We start from the raw sequence: 20540 nt of genomic DNA, 5'->3' as shown, positions 1-20540 counted from the left end.
ATGTACTCCCTCCGTCCCAAAATAAGTGTCTCAACTTTGTACTAGCTCTAGTACAAATTTGTACTAAGCTCAAGACACTTATTTTGGGACGGAGGGAGTAGAATAGACTGCCCTTGAAGAAATGGAAACTGGTAATTACCAAAGCCAGTAAATTCGCATGGAATTAACACACTTCTAGATATTATAAAGTCACAGTAATATTACTATTTTCTCCCTGAGCGATCGCTTGTATGTTTTACCAGAATCTTTACTACTATATGGTTTATTTGCTTTGGCACGAACTAGTGATATACCACAATGTGTTTGAGTCTACCTTACAAAATTCTTAATAGGTCGCAAAAAACCCACAAATACAAAAACAAGAGCTTTTGCTTCCAAGTCAACCAAGATTAGATGGGAAGTTCAAAAGGGGACAAATATACTTTAATGCATGTTTGACACCCACCTGATTTTTCCCTCTAATACCAAGATGTGGGGTTGCCAATGTAATAAAATTAAGTGGCTCCAACCCAGCAATGTCAGCTAATCCTGAAGTGTGTGATATTTCAGATCCTCCAACTGTCGGCATGACACCAACACCGCTTCCAGTTTCTTTTGCTTGCAGTGAATATAGTATAGAAATAGCATATCCGGCAAACAGACCACCCAAAGAATGTACTATGAAGGAAATATTTTTCAAGCTGGGCATCTTCTGAACCACGTCCAAGACCTTCTTTCATAGGGCATTATTATGGAAGCTTCCTAAGCTGTCAATACATGAACAGCAGAGATTAGTCTCTACCACATACTTCTTTCGGTAAACCTTCTTCCAGCTACATCAATCCCATCGAAAGTTTTCGTGTAGATGTTTGAGGAAAAAAAGGTTAATCAAAGAGATCAGACGGCAATAGCACTACCATCAATGAGCAAAGGGGTTGTTCTGAATTGTAAATTCATACCAATCAAGCCAAAATCCAGGCCAAGCCGAAAGGAAATATGTAGCCAGTAACAATGAAATTAAGCTCTCAAAAAAGAGGCGCGGAGGAATTAATGTGTTTTTTTATATGGAGCTCATCCTGTTTTTATGAACTGCTATAGTGTGACTAGGATGTATGGCTGTTACCTTGCCATGATACCATGAACCAGGACAATGAGATGTTCTGGTCCTTGGTTGCTGTCGGATGCTTCCATGGATGCACACGATGCGGGACAGCCCCTACCGGCGGCTATTAAGTCATCGCCGCCGGCGCGAATCGAGGGAGTGCGGCTGCGGCGACCGACGAGAGACTGACGCGCGTGCGGACGATGCAGTGATTTGGGCGTGCTGGTGGGATACGGCGTCGCCGCCGGCCGTTAGATTCGCAGCGGACGGTTCAAACGGCTCTGCATCGGTCGGTAGCACTGGGTGAGCTCGTGTTTTGTGTTTTTCCTTTTCTCCAAAACCGATTTTTTTTTCTTCAGAAACGCCGACGCTCACGTCACCGCACTCACGCAGCGGGTCGAAGTTGCAGAGCTCGAGGATTGATAGTCATCATGAACGCCTCGTTATGGTTGGAAACATCGCTTCCTATCAAACGAACAATTTATATTATTTTTTTGACGGGAAAAGAACAGTTCATATTCATGAGATACCAAAGCGTCAAACATACCCAAACCTCTATTCCAGGCAAAGATTTTGCTCTAAGATTTAGCCACTTGTGTGAAAATGATGTATGGTGAATACCGCATGTGACACGTGCTATTAGTTTGGTACCTGGTGGTGTACAAATGCCTTGTAGATTTAAGGTTTCGTTTCAAATTTTTTGAACTAGTGTGCCGTTTGGTTTGGTTCGTTTAGCGTTTTTTTCATTCAATGTGGGGCAGGGTGGTGTGCTTATTTTTCTTGTTTGCTTCTATGTTTTGCCACTTGGTTGAAAATGACATTACAATGCGAATTAGCATAAGTATTGAAGTACTGCACGCAGCCATGTAACGTGGTGCACGCCAATTACAAATCTTGCTAGCTTTGCATGCACGTATTTCTCTCTTCTGGTAATTATTTCTCTTAGATCAATGTGTCAAACTTTAATCTATTTGCACCACTGTATTCTACACGGTGAACACTACAAATAGAGTCCAATATTGAATATATTTTCTCTTATGAATATTTTGCAATACGTGGGACCCGCACGTCATGTGAAGGGGTCTCCTAACGGGAACCGGGTCTGGACTTTTTCTTGTATTTGGTTTTCTCACTCAAACATCATGATCTCACCAAAGCGAGTTCATTATTAACACATATAATTTTCATAGGGGTCCATATATCATGGAGCACTGCCTTGTTAATATTCATATAGTACAGAAAAAAGGAAAACTATTGGTGCAACTACATGTCGGCTGCATTGGCACATGCAAAATTCATATATGAGGTATTAACCGGTTCATGGCACATGTAATAACTTGGGATGTGGCCGTGTGCAAACCCGTGGTGACTCTAAGTTTGTATTCAAATTTTTTTTGAACGTGTGTGCGTACTTGTTTGGTTCCTCTAGCGTTTTATGCGGTGTGTGGGCCAGCAACGATGTGTGAATTCATAGTACAGGAGTTTATCTGCCGAACGGTGTTTCTTGAGTTTCCATTGGACTAATCGGCGTCGTTTGTCTCGGCGCTGTCGTCCTATTTTCAGGGACAGCGGTGCTGCTTTTGCCGCTGTTTGCTTTGCCGCTTCTACATTTGGTTTGTTTTTTATCAACCAACTGTCTGTCGGGCAGCAGGGATTGGCTGTTTTGCTTTTGCCGTTGATGTGTGCATGCAAGGCGCAGTTTTCGAGGGATGTCATGACCACATGTATCTTCTAGGATTCTCTCCGGCCACTTAAGCTAGGCGATTTCATTTTCTTTTCTTTTTTAGTGCGTGCATGGGTTGGTAATTGTTGGCATTGACACATCATGGTATTACGTGTGTGCTTTACCATGTTGCCGCTTAATCCGTAGTTTCTCGATCACTGCATGTGTTTACTTTCTAGACGAATCATACGTGTATAAATAGGAGTAAGCTTTGTTCCCGTTTACGACCAAGTGAGACAACCTCGCACACGGCTCTCCTTTCCTCTTCCTCCTCTCTCCCGTTTCTTTCCCAACATACACCGGCCAAACCATCCGTCGACAACTTCATCGAAGCCAAGGAGGTGAGCCAGAGAAACAACCCCGTCGAGGGGGACCCGGACTTGCTCTCACAATTCATGATGGTCATGGGCGAGGATGATGGCCGCGACAAGCTCCCCGCCGTGTTCCCCATGCCGGAGGCAAAGCGCCGGTTCCCGCGGGATGTGGTTGTCAGCTTCATTCTGGTCGGTGAGTATACGACGACCTTGGCCCTGACATGGTTCTTCTGGATCCTCACCGTGAACCAGCGCCGCGAGCAGCGTGTCCACTACGACGTCTCGCGTTCGCCGAACGGCAACGTGTAAAGTATGCAGTACCTGCACGCCGCTATCATCGAGGTGATGTGCCTGTGCCCGTCGGTTACCTTCAACGGGAGGGTCGCCAATTATTCGGCGTACAAGCGGATGGAGAATATCGGCCCGGAGCACTCGCTCGGTAACGGCGGCAAGTTTGTGGCGCGGTACCCGGTGTGCCACGCAAGGCCGCGTGCATGCTTCGGGAAGGAGATGGTCTACGTGCAGACGAAGACGGTCGTAAACTCACAGCAGCCGTTATCCAGAAGTTCAAATTGAACGCGGTGGCGCTATCTGTTTGTTAATATGTATAGAAGAACTAAACATCTTCACATCAGTTAATGATCAGCTAGAAACTATTCGTTTTAGCAGACAAAAAGTGAAGAAGATGCTTAATATTCCACCCGTTAATGATCAGCTAAAAGCAGAAGGTTTTAGCAAAAAAAGTGAAGAAGATAGTTAAGGTGCAAGGGACTGCTTGCTCCCAGAGGCGGTTTCACTATTTTCAGATTAGATAAGCCAAGGTTGTTTCTAGATCATAGTAGGCGAAATACTATTGTGGATTTAGATACATTTTTTAGATGTGGATTGGAGGTTGGTGTGATACTCATGTCTTCTCTGATTGGGATGCAAGTTCAAGTGAAGTCATTTTTTATATCTTTTTATGTCCATTTCGTGTGCATGGTGAAGTCATTTTATTGTATTTCAGAACACACCTTTTTGTGAAATAAGACACTGTGTGAAGCCAGAAGCGATACATACGAGTCATAATGCAGGTTTTGGTTTCCAGATTGCCACATGTTCTTTGAAATTCCATAGTAAATTTGAAAATTATACTCTAAATTAAATCGGCTTGGCGATTTGACTGTTATGAAATGGTATGCAAAATGTATATTAGATGCTATTTTTTTATATGCAGTAGTGCTTATTCGGGCATGGGCACCTCCTCAATATCCTCCTCTCCATTTGCTGCATCGTTCAGAAGATGTCCTCCTCTGCTTTTGATATGATCTTTTTTTTTTGAGTTGTTTTTGCTACAGGGATAGTGCCCTTTTTGTACAAGAACTGATGGTTAGTGCTCACTGATCCACAATCTTATGATCTGCAATTTCTTCATGAAGCTCGAAGGTCCCATGTCTTCATTTTCAACATGGATCAATGAGTATGTTCTCTACATATTCCTTGTTTTTGCCTTTGCTACTTTTATGACTTCAGATCTCATGATTGTTCTGTATTTTGTTTGTCTTATTGACAATGAGTTTTCCTTGGAAAATTCCTTCTGTTTTGCAATGTTTTATTGTCAAATTTTTATTTGAATATTTTGAATGAACACGGTATTATTATTAATGCTCATGCTTTAAAAGATATACAACTAGCGAAGTTTTTATTTTCAGAAATTTGCTTCTAACTGAAATGAACAGCATAAGTGAACAGTTTGGCAGATTATAGTGGCCAAGATTGTTTTGCACGATTTCAGCGACAAAATTTAGAAATTAGCAAATTTTCTTGAAATTTTTTTTTACCCATTTGAATTGTTTAGTCCAAGGAGCATGGCACCATGGTCAGGCGCAGCATTAGCAGGTGCGATGCCATACATCCAACCAACCCCTTCTGAATCGTCTAAGACATAAACAAATACACTACATCAATAGAGAAATATCTCTATATATACAATATAGAATAACATAAACTATCATCTATAAGCAGACACTACTACCACGTTAGAAAAAAAGATGTTTCTCAAGGGTAATGTATCAATACATAACGTATTGGTGGGGCGCGGCGTGCCGCCGCGCGGGTATGGCTAGTAATAGTTATAGGTATCTTCCTCGTTTTCTTCTCTCTGCCAGTAAAAATGAGCTTGGATCCAAATCTGTCGTCTTCTCTTTTCCTAGTTCCTTGAACCCGAGTCCCTGATGAGGGCAAAGCGGTGGGGGAACGAATCTTGAGCCGTGGTGGCTCCCATGCCAGCGAGTCCATGCCATATCCATAGTGGTTTGCAACTTCGGCTACTGCCGCCTCCTTTTTTCCCCTCCTACTTTCTCTGCTACAAGTTGAGAGTTCATTTGAGCACATTCATTTGAGCACGATAAATATCATATATTTATTGAAAATGAAAAGTGCTCGATAATGTCTTTCACTGCCCTTTCTTCCATGGTTTCATCAAGTGCAACCCAGGGCAAAAGGGGCGCCTAGGCGGAGCGCGCCCGGCAGGCCAGATGATGGTGCTGCCGGCGCTCAACTAGAGTCGGAGCCGTCGTCCTCGATCTTAATGCCCAGATCACCGCTGTCGTCGTCTTCACCATCGTCCTCATCGTCACTATCGCTCGAGGAGGAGCTTTTGCTGTTGCTCGAGCTCTCCGCTCAGCACTCCGTGCGAGCGCATGAAGCCCTGAAGAACCTCATAGAGAGCGTATTGGACTCCACCAACTTGAAGTGGAGGAGGTGCTCCTCTGCCAGATAGCGGGCACGAGCAAAGGACTTCAACCCACGCGTGAGATACATGATGTCGTTTGTGGGGAACTCAGCGTTCACCCACACAGTGCCATTGCAGCAACCGTTCACACGCAACCATAGGCCGAGCGGCTGGTCGAGACCTCCATTACCCTGGCAAAGGGACGAGGGAGCCGCAGCCAGCTTCGATGTGGGTTGCACAGCTCTATGATGAACTCGAGCGTCATGTCCTCCGTGTGGCCTTCCGCCGGGGAGGAGCAGCTTGGGGCGAGATGACGAGTGCCCTGCTCTGGACGCCCCGACCACGAGCGTCGAGTTGTCCACGACCCCGACCTGCAGTCCCACATCGGGCACTGGAACTAGCCTCCGCGACCGCGGCAGAAGCATGCTCCCGAGGAGAAGCTCTCGCCGGAACAACGGAAGCGCGAGCTCAGCCTCTCCCTCTCGCCATGATGGGAGCAGATGCTGGAAGAATGGAGGAGGAAGAGATGGATGAGAATCGTCTCCCGCAGCCCCCCTTCTATAGGGAGAGGCGCGAGGGATGGCTCTCAGCTGTCCTAGGGCAACCGCCTCGCTCTACCAATTCCACACTCTGCATTCCTGGTTAGCGCATTACTCCATCAACTGTTCAGACCCACCAATCCGACGTCCTGGCTCCCCTACTCAAGGCACTGCCTCCACGACCGCCCCTCTGCGCCAATCCCACGTCTCGCGCCTAATCCACATCGTGGGGGGAGGGAGGGGGTCGCAATAAAGGTGGGGAAGTGATGACAAAGATGGCAGTTACCTTAAGACACGCGTGATCGTGGGCCTACCCAAGCCGAGCCTGGTGGCAACCCACGTGTTTAGACTAGCCACAATGCATAACATACACTAGTAACATACACAAATCCCTACACTATGTTATTACCTTCATAGTGGGTAGTAACATAAGTGTGGTAACATGCAAAGCCTCATTTATTAGGTTATAGACTCATATTGCATTGGGACATGTGATGTTACAGTAACTAGCTAAGTTACTGTAACTACCTCTCTCCTCATTAACTCATTGCCACATAAGCAAATTTGCTGAGTTGGACTCGATGTTACTGCTGAAGTTACTCCCACTGTGACTAGTCTTACGCGCCCTGGTTTCTAAAGCAGATAGTGAATGCTGCCTAGACGACAACAATATCAGAGGAAAGCTGGGCCTAGCTCGAATTCAGGTTCATGAAGAAGCAAAGAAGATCTCAAAGTGCGGATATCATCACAGCAAGTTCTACATCAATCCTTGCCGCATGTCTGTGCATTGTTTGGGCCTACCCAAACGACACTCAACAACACGTATATACCAGGCCCGGGGGCTCCTGTCGGTGTATGAAACACGGGGTTTTACACCCCTGACCTATGCACAGACAAGTAGCAGCTCCTGTGACAGTAGGGAAACCTATGATGGATTGTCAAAATACAAACAGATACTCAAACCAAAGGAAGCAACTCTTTGAGAGATCAAGGAGCGCATCAAGAAGATCAAGATTCAAGGATGAAGTGACTTGAAGAGAAGAGCGAGAATAAGCATTAGAAGCAACCCCGGCCGGCAAGGCGAAGGCCCGGCAAGCCCGTGGCTAGCAAACCCCTGCCAACTACTAGCGCTTCACCTCACTAGCCAGCTGGTCGCTAGTCGGTGAGGTGTCGAGCCCGCAAGCAGTTAGGTGGAGTTTGCCAGCACGTGTCAGCACACTGGGAGGAAGATTACCTTTATCGACACCCGTCCAAATGGTATGTCAAGATAATAGGAGTTAGCTAGGCAAGCGGTGTTGCGTTTTTGCCGGGGCTACTCCTCCTCGCGACACCTAGCGGTGCATTTAATGTAATTTGTCCTAACTAGCAGAGTTACGTATGATAGCACTGTATGCTATCTAATCATCGTGTAATTACCTTTTTGCCACGGTGGTAACCCCTTAAGCTATAAAAGAATGGCCATGGCGACCTTTACGAGGGCTCGAACACATTCTAACTCTAGGCACTCTTGCATGTGTATCTGCCTTCTCCTTGCACATTGCCGGGGCGAAAAGCGCTCCTTGTACTTGTGCATCTACACTCTCAATACACAAAAGCAGGAGTAGAGTATTATTACACCTCCAAGGTGGCCCAAACCTGGGTAAAGATCTTTGCGCTTTCTACTAGACCTGCTCTTTGCGCTTTGTACATTCCCCTCGGCGAACCAGAAGGGGCTAGATCACCCCATAAATAGCCGTTCCACTTCCACACCAACATACAACTTCGTGAGAGATGAATAACATATATGGAAGCAACAAGCTGACAAGCAATTTACCTTTAGCAATCTCATCAATTTATGGCTTACAGTATAGTTGAATACTGGTAAAACATCTACTCCATCCGTTCCCAAATATAAGTCATTTTAGGGATTTTGACAAATGACTACATACGAAGCAAAATGAGTGAATCTACACTCTAAAATTATGTCTACATACATCCATATGTTGTAGTCCATTTAAAATTTTTAAAGGACTTATATTTAGTAACGGATAAAGTATGTTGCTTAGGGAGAAAACTGGCAGGCTTAAGAGTTCACTCATAGAGTAGTAACCGTGGTGAATGTCAGCATCCCCAGTGTAAATCTTACAGGTTGGAAGGCAGGCATGTTTGTTTCATGCTGTCCGTGATAACGCCGGCACCAGCATTGCGAAGCCACTCCGTCTTAACTTGTTGGAAGCAAATAAAAAATGTATGTCCTCAGGGGACTCTTGGGGGTGCACATCTACATACATGCATGTTGTTGTGACCAGAGTAACGCCACATTGACGCATGGAAGTTGACATCTACTTTCTTCCAACCCACTCTCTGCAACCCAAGAATCATCTCGTCTGTTTTGGAACAAAGAACTGTTTTTCATATGTGCGAACAGGAAGAAATCTCTTCAACACTGCTTACCCATATGTCCAGTCACTGGGGCTATATCCAAAGGAGAACAAATGCTATCAGTAAAAATGTGAATATGTACAGCTTGAATAAAAAAAATTGAGTAAAGTGTGTCGAACGTACATACACCTTTAGCTTTTTGCAAAGCTTTTACGGTTGCCTATTATTTTTACGAACACAGTTGTGTATTTTTAGTTTTGACAGTTAAGTACAGATGTAACTTACTCATCAAAGTTCACATTTACACTTGAAAAATTATGGTGCAGCTTAAAATCCGGAAGAAAAAACAAAGGAAGCAGACAGCAATAGCTACAAGCACCCATATCCGTACATTATAATGTAGCAGTACCATCAATGAGCAAGGTGGTGTTCTGATGTAGGGTAGAACCCTAGTGGCCCGATCTTTCACGATTGGAGTGGATCCCATGAAGAACACGAAGAACACGAGGGGAAAACGAGGAGAAACACGAGAGAAATCACTCAACCAACAAGATCAATCACACATGTGCTAGATCCTCGAAACACAAAGAGATACGCGGTCCAAATCCAACAAAGGACGATACAAGTAGCGGTAGTTCATCTTCGAGAGGAGGTCTTGAATCCACGAGGGATCTTCCCGTAAAGGGGTCTTGAATCCAGGTGGATCTTCTCCGAAGAGGCCGCGGTCTCTCATGAGGAGGAAATCCGTATGGATGAGCAAGGCTCTATCTTACAAAAGAGCTAAATCAACGCTAACCCTCAAATGGAGGAGGAGGGGGTCTATATATAGTGCTAAGCCATGAAAGGGTAAGTGAGGGGCGAAGGGGTACACGGGCCTCGGCCCAAGTCATGCACGCAGGCAAAGGCCGAATGATCCGGATGGGGGTCCGGATGATCCGGGTCCTCGTCCGGATGATCCGACTTCGCTGGGAGGATTTTGCAAGCTTCGGGTGTCGTGGCTGCGGGATTACCCGGATGATCCGGGAGGGCATCCGGATGATCCGGCTGAGTCCGGATGATCCGGAGGGAGGTCCGGACGTCCGGGCTAACGCCAACAGCTGCTCCATCTTCTTCTCCTTTCTTCCGTCTTCTCTTCCATGCTTGGCCTTGGTCCTTTGAATCTCCATGGTCATCTTGGTTGTACCTGAGTGTATGCAAGGTCCATGCATGAGGTAGTAACCATGTATCACATGCGGAAAGTGGCGGTTCGAAGCGGAGTGAATTCACCTTGTGTCCAATGGCGTATGTTCGAGGTCTCGTCATATGTCCTCTTGGGGCTTGGAGAGTAGTCGGAGTGTACATGGGGATGAACGTGGGATGCTCCGCATCATCTCCCCCCCCCCTTGGGAAAGATCCGACCTCGGATCGTGATCCTCATCACCATGGAAACGGTTGTTGTGGACGGACTTGTAGTTGGACGAAGTTGAAGACATGGCGCAATCCAAGTAGTCCAAGGTGTCTCCGGTATGTGGTACATGCAAAATGAGCAAACACAAAGTACACTTGGAAATACAATGGTTAGCGCACACAAAGTGTCCATCATGGAAGAATGAGTCCGTGCGGCAAGATAGTGCGTGACAAAGCGCATGAAGCTTATCAAGATGTTCTAGGAAGGTATGCAAAGCATTCATGGGAGCAAAATCATTCATTGTGCACACAAATGTGTTGTGAATATGATCAATGCAACCACGGTGCAAAATGATGTCACAGTGAGACGGTTTATCAAGAGCATGAAGATGGCAATGTATGCTAAATATGATTATGTTATCATGCAATTGATGGTAGGCAATGTGATCATTATGTACGAATATGCCATCAAGAAAGATCACAACAAATTTGCTAAGGAAATGCACAAGCTCATATATCATGGATGACATAGAAATACAAGATGCAACAAGGCAATCATAAGGTGAGTCAATCCATGCATAAGATGCAAATTTGCTATGGGTATGATATGTCCACCGAGCATGACATATGGGAACACAATCAACAAATATGTATGTGTTGGTGCAATGTGTCAAAGGAGTGGTTATGTACCAATGCCGGATGTTGTGGCACTCCTCAACTTGATGGTCCATAGGGTCCATCTCAAATGTTGGTCCTCCATCCAATATATGTATCATGTAGACAAGAAGAAGGAGACAACAATGAAAGCATGGCCCATCCAATATGCATATTTGAAGATGGCTCAAAGGGAAGGAGTTCACCTTTAGGAGTTTCTCAAGGATGATGGAGTTGCGCATCTTGTATGCCTTCACATGATCAATATGTCTCGTTATGGTACCGCCTTGTAAATCCTTCAAAATGAAAGAACATGACAAACACTCGGAAATGTGGGGTTTCGTACTAATTTCAAAATTTTTCCTACGCACACGCAAGATCATGTGATGCATAGCAACGAGGGGGAGAGTATTGTCTACGTACCCTACGCAGACCGACTGCGGAAGCGATGACACGACGTAGAGGAAGTAGTCGTACGTCTTCACGATCCAACCGATCAAGCACCGAAACTACGGCACCTCCGAGTTCGAGCACACGTTCAGCTCGATGACGATCCCCGGACTCCGATCCAGCAAAGTGTCGGGGAAGAGTTCCGTCAGCACGACGGTGTGGTGACGATCTTGATGAACTACAGCAGCAGGGCTTCGCCTAAACTCCGCTACAGTATTATCGAGGAATATGGTGGCAGGGGGCACCGCACACGGCTAAGGAACAGATCACGTGGATCAACTTGTGTCAACTTGTGTGTCTTTGGGGTGCCTCTACCTCAGTATATAAAGGAGCCAAGGGGGGAGGGTGCGCCGGCCAAGAGAGAGAGGCGCAGGAGGAGTCCTACTCCTACCGGGAGTAGGACTCCCCCCCCCCCCCCCCAATCCTATTCCAACTAGGATTCCCAAGGGGGAAAGAGGGTGAGGGGTGGCCGGCCACCTCTCCTAGTCCTAATAGGACTAGGGGAAGGGGGGAGGTGCGCAGCCCCCTTGGGCTGCCCCTTTCTCCTTTCCACTAAGGCCCATGAAGGCCCATATGGCTCCCGGGGGGTTCCGGTAACCTCCCGGTAACCCGGTAAAATCCCGGTTTCACCCGGAACACTTCCGATGTCCAAACATAGGCTTCCAATATATCAATCTTTATGTCTCGACCATTTCGAGACTCCTTGTCATGTCCGTGATCACATCCGGGACTCCGAACAACCTTCGGTACATCAAAATGCATAAACTCATAATATAACTGTCATCGTAACCTTAAGCGTGCGGACCCTACGGGTTCGAGAACAATGTAGACATGACCGAGACACGTCTCTGGTCAATAACCAACAGCGGGACCTGGATGCCCATATTGGCTCCTACATATTCTACGAAGATCTTTATCGGTCAGACCGCATAACAACATACGTTGTTCCCTTTGTCATCGGTATGTTACTTGCCCGAGATTCGATCGTCGGTATCCAATACCTACTTCAATCTCGTTACCGGCAAGTCTCTTTACTCGTTCCGTAATACATCATCTCACAACTAACATATTAGTTGTAATGCTTGCAAGGCTTATGTGATGTGTATTACCGAGAGGGCCCAGAGATACCTCTCCGACAATCGGAGTGACAAATCCTAATCTCGAAATACGCCAACCCAACATCGACCATTGGAGACACCTGTGGTACTCCTTTATAATCACCCAGTTACGTTGTGACGTTTGGTAGTACCCAAAGTGTTCCTCCGGTAAACGGGAGTTGCATAATCTCATAGTCATAGGAACATGTATAAGTCATGAAGAAAGCAATAGCAACATACTAAACGATCGGGTGCTAAGCTAATGGAATGGGTCATGTCAATCAGATCATTCTACTAATGATGTGACTTCGTTAATCAAATAACAACTCATTGTTCATGGTTAGGAAACATAACCATCTTTCATTAACGAGCTAGTCAAGTAGAGGCATACTAGTGACACTCTATTTGTTTATGTATTCACACATGTATTATGTTTCCGGTTAATACAATTCTAGCATGAATAATAAACATTTATCATAAAATAAGGAAATAAATAATAACTTTATTATTGCCTCTAGGGCATATTTCCTTCAGTCTCCCACTTGCACTAGAGTCAATAATCTAGATCACATCACCATGTGATTAACATCGATAGTTCACATCATCATGTGACCAACACCCAAAAGGGTTTACTAGATTCAGTAATCTAGTTCACATCACTATGTGATTGACACTCAAAGAGTGATCATGTTTTGCTTGTGAGAAAAATTTAGTCAACGGGCCTGCCAAATTCAGATCTGTATGTATTTTCCAAAATTCTATGTCTGCAATGCTCTGTACGGAGCTACTCTAGCTAATTGCTCCCACTTTCAATATGTATCCAGATTGAGACTTAGAATCATCTGGATCAGTGTCAAAAACTTGCATCGACGTAATCCTTTTACGACGAACCTTTTGTCACGTCCATAATCGAGAAACATATCCTTATTTCACTAAGGATAATTCTGACCGCTGTCCAGTGATCTACTCCTAGATCACTATTGTACTCCCTTGCCAAATCAGTGCAGGGTGTACAATAGATCTGGTACACAGCATGACATACTTTATAGAACCTATGGCCAAGGCATAGGGAATGACTTCTATTCTCTTTCTATCTTCTGCCGTGGTCGGGCTTTGAGTCTTACTCAACTTCACACCTTGTAATACAGGCAAGAACTCTTTCTTTGACTGCTCCATTTTGAACTACTTCAAAATCTTGTCAAGGTATGTACTCATTGAAAAAACTTATCAAGCGTCTTGATCTATCTCTATAGATCTTGAAGCTCAATATGTAAGCAGCTTCACTGAAGCCTTTCTTTGAAAAACTCCTTTCAAACACTCCTTTATGCTTTACAGAATAGTTCTACATTATTTCCGATCAACAATATGTCATTCACATATACTTGTCAGAAATGTTGTAGTGCTCCCACTCACTTTCTCGTAAATACAGGCTTCACCGCAAGTCTGTATAAAACTATATGCTTTGATCAACTCATCAAAGTGTATATTCCAACTCTGAGATGCTTGCACCAGTCCACAGATGGATCGCTGGAGTTTGCACATTTTGTTAGCTCCCTTTGGATCGACAAAACCTTCCGGTTGCATCATATACAACTCTTCTTCCAGAAATCCATTCAGGAATGCAGTTTTGACATCCATTTGCCAAATTTCGTAATCATAAAATGCGGCAATTGCTAACATGATTCGGACGGACTTAAGCATCGCTACGGGTGAGAAGGTCTCATCGTAGTCAATCCCTTGAACTTGCCGAAAACCTTTTGCGACAAGTCGAGCTTTGTAGACAGTAACATTACCATCAGCGTCAGTCTTCTTCTTAAAGATCCATTTATTCTCAATTGCTTGCCGATCATCGGGCAAGTCAACCAAAGTCCATACTTTGTTCTCATACATGGATCATATCTCAGATTTCATGGCCTCAAACCATTTCGCGGAATGTGGGCTCATCATTGCTTTCTCATAGTTCGTAGGTTCGTCATAGTCAAGTAACATGACCTCCAGAACAGGATTACCGTACCACTCTGGTGCGGATCTCACTCTGGTTTACCTACGAGATTCGGTAGTAACTTGATCTTATCAAGTTTTCTACTTTCCTCTGACTCACTTCTTTCGGGAGAAACTCCTTCTCTGGAAAGGATCCATTCTTGGCGACGAATTTGCCTTCGGATCTGTGATAGAAGGTGCACCCAACAGTTTCCTTTGGGTATCCTATGAAGACGCACTTCTCCGATTTGAGTTTGAGCTTATCAGGTTGAAACTTTTTCACATAAGCATTGCAACCTCAAACTTTAAGAAACGACAGCTTAGGTTTCTTGCCAAACCATAGTTCATACGGTGTCGTCTCAACGGATTTAGATGGTGCCCTATTTAACGTGAATGCAGCTGTCTCCAATGCATAATCCCAAAACGATAGTGGTAGATCGGTAAGAGACATCATAGATCGCACTATATCTAATAAAGTACGGTTATGACATTTGGTCACACCATTACACTATGGTGTTCCAGGTGGCGTGAGTAGTGAAACTATTTCACATTGTTTTAATTGAAGGCCAAACTCGTAACTCAAATATTTTACCTCTGCGATCATATCGTAGAAACTTTTTATTTTCTTGTCACGATGATTTTCTACTTCACTCTGAAATTCTTTGAACTTTTCAAATGTTTCAGACTTATGTTTCATCAAGTAGATATACCCATATCTGCTCAAATCATCTGTGAAGTTCAGAAAATAACGATACTTGCCGTGAGCCTTAACACTCATCGGACCGCATACATCAGTATGTATTATTTCCAATAAGTCAGTTGCTCGCTCCTGAGAACGGAGTCTTAGTCATCTTGCCCATGAGGCATGGTTCGCAAGCATCAAGTGATTCATAATCAAGTGATTCCAAAATCCCATCAGCATGGAGTTTCTTCATGCGCTTTACACCAATATGACCTAAACGGCAGTGCCACAAATAAGTTGCACTATCATTATTAACTTTGCATCTTTTGGTTTCAATATTATGATTATGTGTATCACTACGATCGAGATCCAACGAACTATTTTCATTGGGTGTATGACCATGTAAGGTTTTATTCACGTAAACAGAACAACAATTTATTCTCTTACTTAAATGAATAACTGTATTACAATAAATATGATCAAATCATATTCATGCTCAACGCAAACACAAAATAACACTTATTTAGGTTCAACACTAATCCCAAAATTATAGGGAGTGTGCGATGATGATCATATCAATCTTGGAACCACTTCCAACACACATCGTCACTACACCCTTAACTAGTCTCTGTTTATTCTGCAACTCCCGTTTCAAGTTACTAATCTTAGCAACTGAACTAGTATCAAATACTTAGGGGTTGCTATAAACACTAGTAAAGTACACATAATTAACATGTATATCAAATATACTTATGTTCACTTTGCCATCCTTCTTATCCGCCAATTACTTGGGGTAGTTCCGCTTCCAGTGACCAGTCCCTTTGCAGTAGAAGCACTTAGTCTCAGGCTTAGGACCAGACTTGGGCTTCTTCACTTGAGTAGCAACTTGCTTGCCGTTCTTCTTGAAGTTCCCTTCTATCCCTTTGCCCTTTTCTTGAAACTAGTGGTCTTGTTAACCATCAACACTTGATGCTCTTTCTTGATTTCTACCTTCGTCGATTTCAACATCACGAAGAGCTCGGGAATCATTTTCGTCATCCCTTGCATACTATAGTTCATCACGAAGTTCTACTAACTTGGTGATGGTGACTAGAGAACTCTGTCAATCACTATCTTATCTGGAAGATTAACTCCCACTTGATTCACGCGATTGTAGTACCCAGACAATCTGAGCACTTGCTCACTAGTTGAGCGATTCTCCTCCATTTTTAAGCTATAGAACTTGATGAAGACTTCATATCTCTCAACTCGGGTATTTGCTTGAAATATTAACTTCAATTCCTGGAACATCTCATATGGTCCATGACGTTCAAAACGTCTTTGAAGTCCCGATTCTAAGCCGTTAAGCATGGTGCACTAAACTATCAAGTAGTCATCATATTGAGCTAGCCAAACGTTCATAACGTCTGCATCTGCTCCTGCAATAGGTCTGTCACCTAGCGGTGCATCAAGGACATAATTCTTCTGTGCAGCAATGAGGATTAACCTCAGATCACGGATCAAATCCGCGACATTGCTACTAACATTTTTAAACACAGTTTTCTCTAGGAACATATCAAAATAAACATATGAAAGCAACAACGCGAGCTATTGATCTACAACATAATTTGCAAAATACTACCAGGACTAAGTTCATGATAAATTTAAGTTCAATTAATCATATTATTTTAGAACTCCCACTTAGACAGACATCTCTCTAGTCATCTAAGTGATCACGTGATCCAAATCAACTAAACCATGTCCGATCATCACGTGAGATGGAGTAGTTTTCAATGGTGAACATCGTTATGTTGATCATATCTACTATATGATTCACGCTCGACCTTTCGGTCTCCGTGTTCCGAGGCCATATCTGCATATGCTAGGCTCGTCAAGTTTAACCTGAGTATTCTGCGTGTGCAAAACTGGCTTGCACCCGTTGTAGATGGACGTAGAGCTTATCACACCCGATCATCACGTGGTGTCTGGGCACGACGAACTTTGGCAACGGTGCATACTCAGGGAGAACACTTCTTGATAATTTAGTGAGAGATCATCTTATAATGCTACCGTCAATCAAAGCAAGATAAGATGCATAAAAAGATAAACATCACATGCAATCAATATAAGTGATATGATATGGCCATCATCATCTTGTGCTTGTGATCTCCATCTCCGAAGCACCGTCATGATCACCATCGTCACCGGCGCGACACCTTGATCTCCATCGTAGCATCCTTGTCGTCTCGCCAATCTTATGCTTCCACGACTATCACTACCGTTTAGTAATAAAGTAAAGCATTACATCGCGATTGCATTGCATACAATAAAGCGACAACCATATGGCTCCTGCCAGTTGCCGATAACTTGGTTACAAAACATGATCATCTCATACAATAAAATTCAGCATCATGCCTTGACCATATCACATCACAACATGCCCTGCAAAAACAAGTTAGACGTCCTCTACTTTGTTGTTGCATGTTTTTACGTGGCTGCTACGGGCTTAAGTAAGAACCAATCTCACCTACGCATCAAAACCACAACGATAGTTTGTCAAATAGACTCCGTTTTAACCTTCGCAAGGACCGGGCGTAGCCATACTTGGTTCAACTAAAGTTGGAGAGGCAGTCGCCCGCAAGCCATCTCTGTGCAAAGCACGTCGAGGGAACCGGTCTCGCGTAAGCGTACGCGTAAGGTTGGTCCGGGTCGTCTCGTCCAACAATACCGCCGAACCAAAGTATGACATGCTGGTAGGCAGTATGACTTGTATCGTCCACAACTTACTTGTGTTCTACTCGTGCATATAACATCAACATCAATAACCTAGGCTCGGATGCCACTGTTGGGTTTCGTAGTAATTTCAAAAATTTTCCTACGCACACGCAAGATCATGTGATGCATAGCAACGAGGGGGAGAGTATTGTCTACGTACCCTACGCAGACCGACTGCGGAAGCGATGACACGACGTAGAGGAAGTAGTCGTACGTCTTCACAATCCAACCGATCAAGCACCGAAACTACGACACCTCCGAGTTCGAGCACACGTTCAGCTCGATGACGATCCCCGGACTCCGATCCAGCAAAGTGTCGGGGAAGAGTTCCGTCAGCACGACGGCGTGGTGACGATCTTGATGAACTACAGCAGCAGGGCTTCGCCTAAACTCCGCTACAGTATTATCGAGGAATATGGTGGCAGGGGGCACCGCACACGGCTAAGGAACAGATCACGTGGATCAACTTGTGTCAACTTGTGTGTCTTTGGGGTGCCTCTACCTCAGTATATAAAGGAGCCAAGGGGGGAGGGTGCGCCGGCCAAGAGAGAGAGGCGCAGGAGGAGTCCTACTCCTACCGGGAGTAGGACTCCCCCCCCAATCCTATTCCAACTAGGATTCCCAAGGGGGAAAGAGGGTGAGGGGTGGCCGACCACCTCTCCTAGTCCTAATAGGACTAGGGGAAGGGGGGAGGCGCGCAGCCCCCTTGGGCTGCCCCTTTCTCCTTTCCACTAAGGCCCATGAAGGCCCATATGGCTCCCGGGGAGTTCCGGTAACCTCCGAGTAACCCGGTAAAATCTCGATTTCACCCGGAACACTTCCAATGTCCAAACATAGGCTTCCAATATATCAATCTTTATGTCTCGACCATTTCGAGACTCCTCGTCATGTCCGTGATCACATCCGGGACTCCGAACAACCTTCGGTACATCAAAATGCATAAACTCATAATATAACTGTCATCGTAACCTTAAGCGTGCAGACCCTACGGGTTCGAGAACAATGTAGACATGACCGAGACACGTCTCTGGTCAATAACCAACAGCGGGACCTGGATGCCCATATTGGCTCCTACATATTCTACGAAGATCTTTATCGGTCAGACCGCATAACAACATACGTTGTTCCCTTTGTCATCGGTATGTTACTTGCCCGAGATTCGATCGTCGGTATCCAATACCTAGTTCAATCTCGTTACCGGCAAGTCTCTTTACTCGTTCCGTAATACATCATCTCACAACTAACATATTAGTTGTAATGCTTGCAAGGCTTATGTGATGTGTATTACCGAGAGGGCCCAGAGATACCTCTCCGACAATCGGAGTGACAAATCCTAATCTCGAAATATGCCAACCCAACATCGACCATTGGAGACACCTGTGGTACTCCTTTATAATCACCCAGTTACGTTGTGACGTTTGGTAGTACCCAAAGTGTTCCTCCGGTAAACGGGAGTTGCATAATCTCATAGTCATAGGAACATGTATAAGTCATGAAGAAAGCAATAGCAACATACTAAACGATCGGGTGCTAAGCTAATGGAATGGGTCATGTCAATCAGATCATTCTACTAATGATGTGACCTCGTTAATCAAATAACAACTCATTGTTCATGGTTAGGAAACATAACCATCTTTGATTAACGAGCTAGTCAAGTAGAGGCATACTAGTGACACTCTATTTGTTTATGTATTCACACATGTATTATGTTTCCGGTTAATACAATTCTAGCATGAATAATAAACATTTATCATAAAATAAGGAAATAAATAATAACTTTATTATTGCCTCTAGGGCATATTTCCTTCAGGAAAAACAAATGAGGTCAGTGCAAATGCAACACCTATCATTCGTGTGGTAAGATACCCAACAAGTGTATGCATCATGCTCATCATAAGAAAGGACAAGGGAGCATTTCATAGTATGGAAGCATATGATGCGAGAACAACCAAATACAATAGGCTCAATCAAACAAACATGCTTCACAAGTAATATGTCCAAGTCTCCACGATCAATAAGCATAGCAAGTTGGCACTCAATACAAGGTGATATGAGAGATGCAACTAATAGAGACAAGAGACACTGATCATGATATATCATGTGAGAGGCATGCACATATATGTCATCAACCCAAGAAAGCGAGTAATTATGGAACATGGGTGATGCCACAGAGCAAACAATCATAGCGATCAAGTGGTGTGAGCTAGTAGTGCGAAGATGCAACGTACTAGAAGGAATCATGGCAAGCATGTCATGTGTGCAAACGGTAGTCATGAATAATGCACAAGACATATCACAAGCATGAAAACAAGATATGAGTAAAGTAGGTTCATGGTGTTGGCAAGAAGTCCTATGTAAATAGCAATGGATCATCATGACTCTCCCAACACAACAAGCATCAATGGTATGAGGCACATGATTAACATGACAATAGCAACAAGGATCTCCACTAAGCATGCACATACACATAGGAGTATCATAATGGTGAATCATGGGTAGATGCCAGCAAGGGTCACAATTGCATGGCAAAATCAAGTAAAGAGGCATAACATGCAAAGTGAACAAGATACAATGGGCATAAAGTAACAAATGATATATATAGCCCAAAGCCTTGTGAGAGCCAAGTAAAAGAGATGCGCGTAGTCCTTGCGCGAAGGGAACGGTGGTAATGATAGTCCACGGGATCCCAAAGCATCCTTGCTCTCAAGAGCTCGTTTCGCCAACTCTTGGTATTGAGAGGTTGACGAGTATACATGAGTACCTACACAAAACAAAGACGGGAAAATTGTGTGTGCGTGGTATATGT

General features: G+C 44.3%; 1 non-coding gene and 1 pseudogene across 1 annotated transcript; both read right to left on the bottom strand.

Annotated features, from left to right (window-relative positions):
• Positions 1 to 379: 379 nt before the first annotated feature.
• The window catches only part of LOC123156325 (uncharacterized), a 41348-nt pseudogene continuing 21187 nt past the window's right edge, over positions 380 to 20540 (bottom strand).
• Positions 3809 to 3909, bottom strand: LOC123163448 (small nucleolar RNA snoR99). The gene has a single exon (XR_006481902.1). It is a non-coding gene; the product is annotated as a small nucleolar RNA snoR99 (small nucleolar RNA).

The sequence above is a fragment of the Triticum aestivum genome, chromosome 7B (assembly GCF_018294505.1).
Source record: "Triticum aestivum cultivar Chinese Spring chromosome 7B, IWGSC CS RefSeq v2.1, whole genome shotgun sequence".
Lineage (NCBI taxonomy): Eukaryota > Viridiplantae > Streptophyta > Magnoliopsida > Poales > Poaceae > Triticum > Triticum aestivum.
The sequence above is the reverse complement of the archived record's forward strand: the minus strand, read 5'-3'. Positions and strand labels throughout refer to the sequence as shown.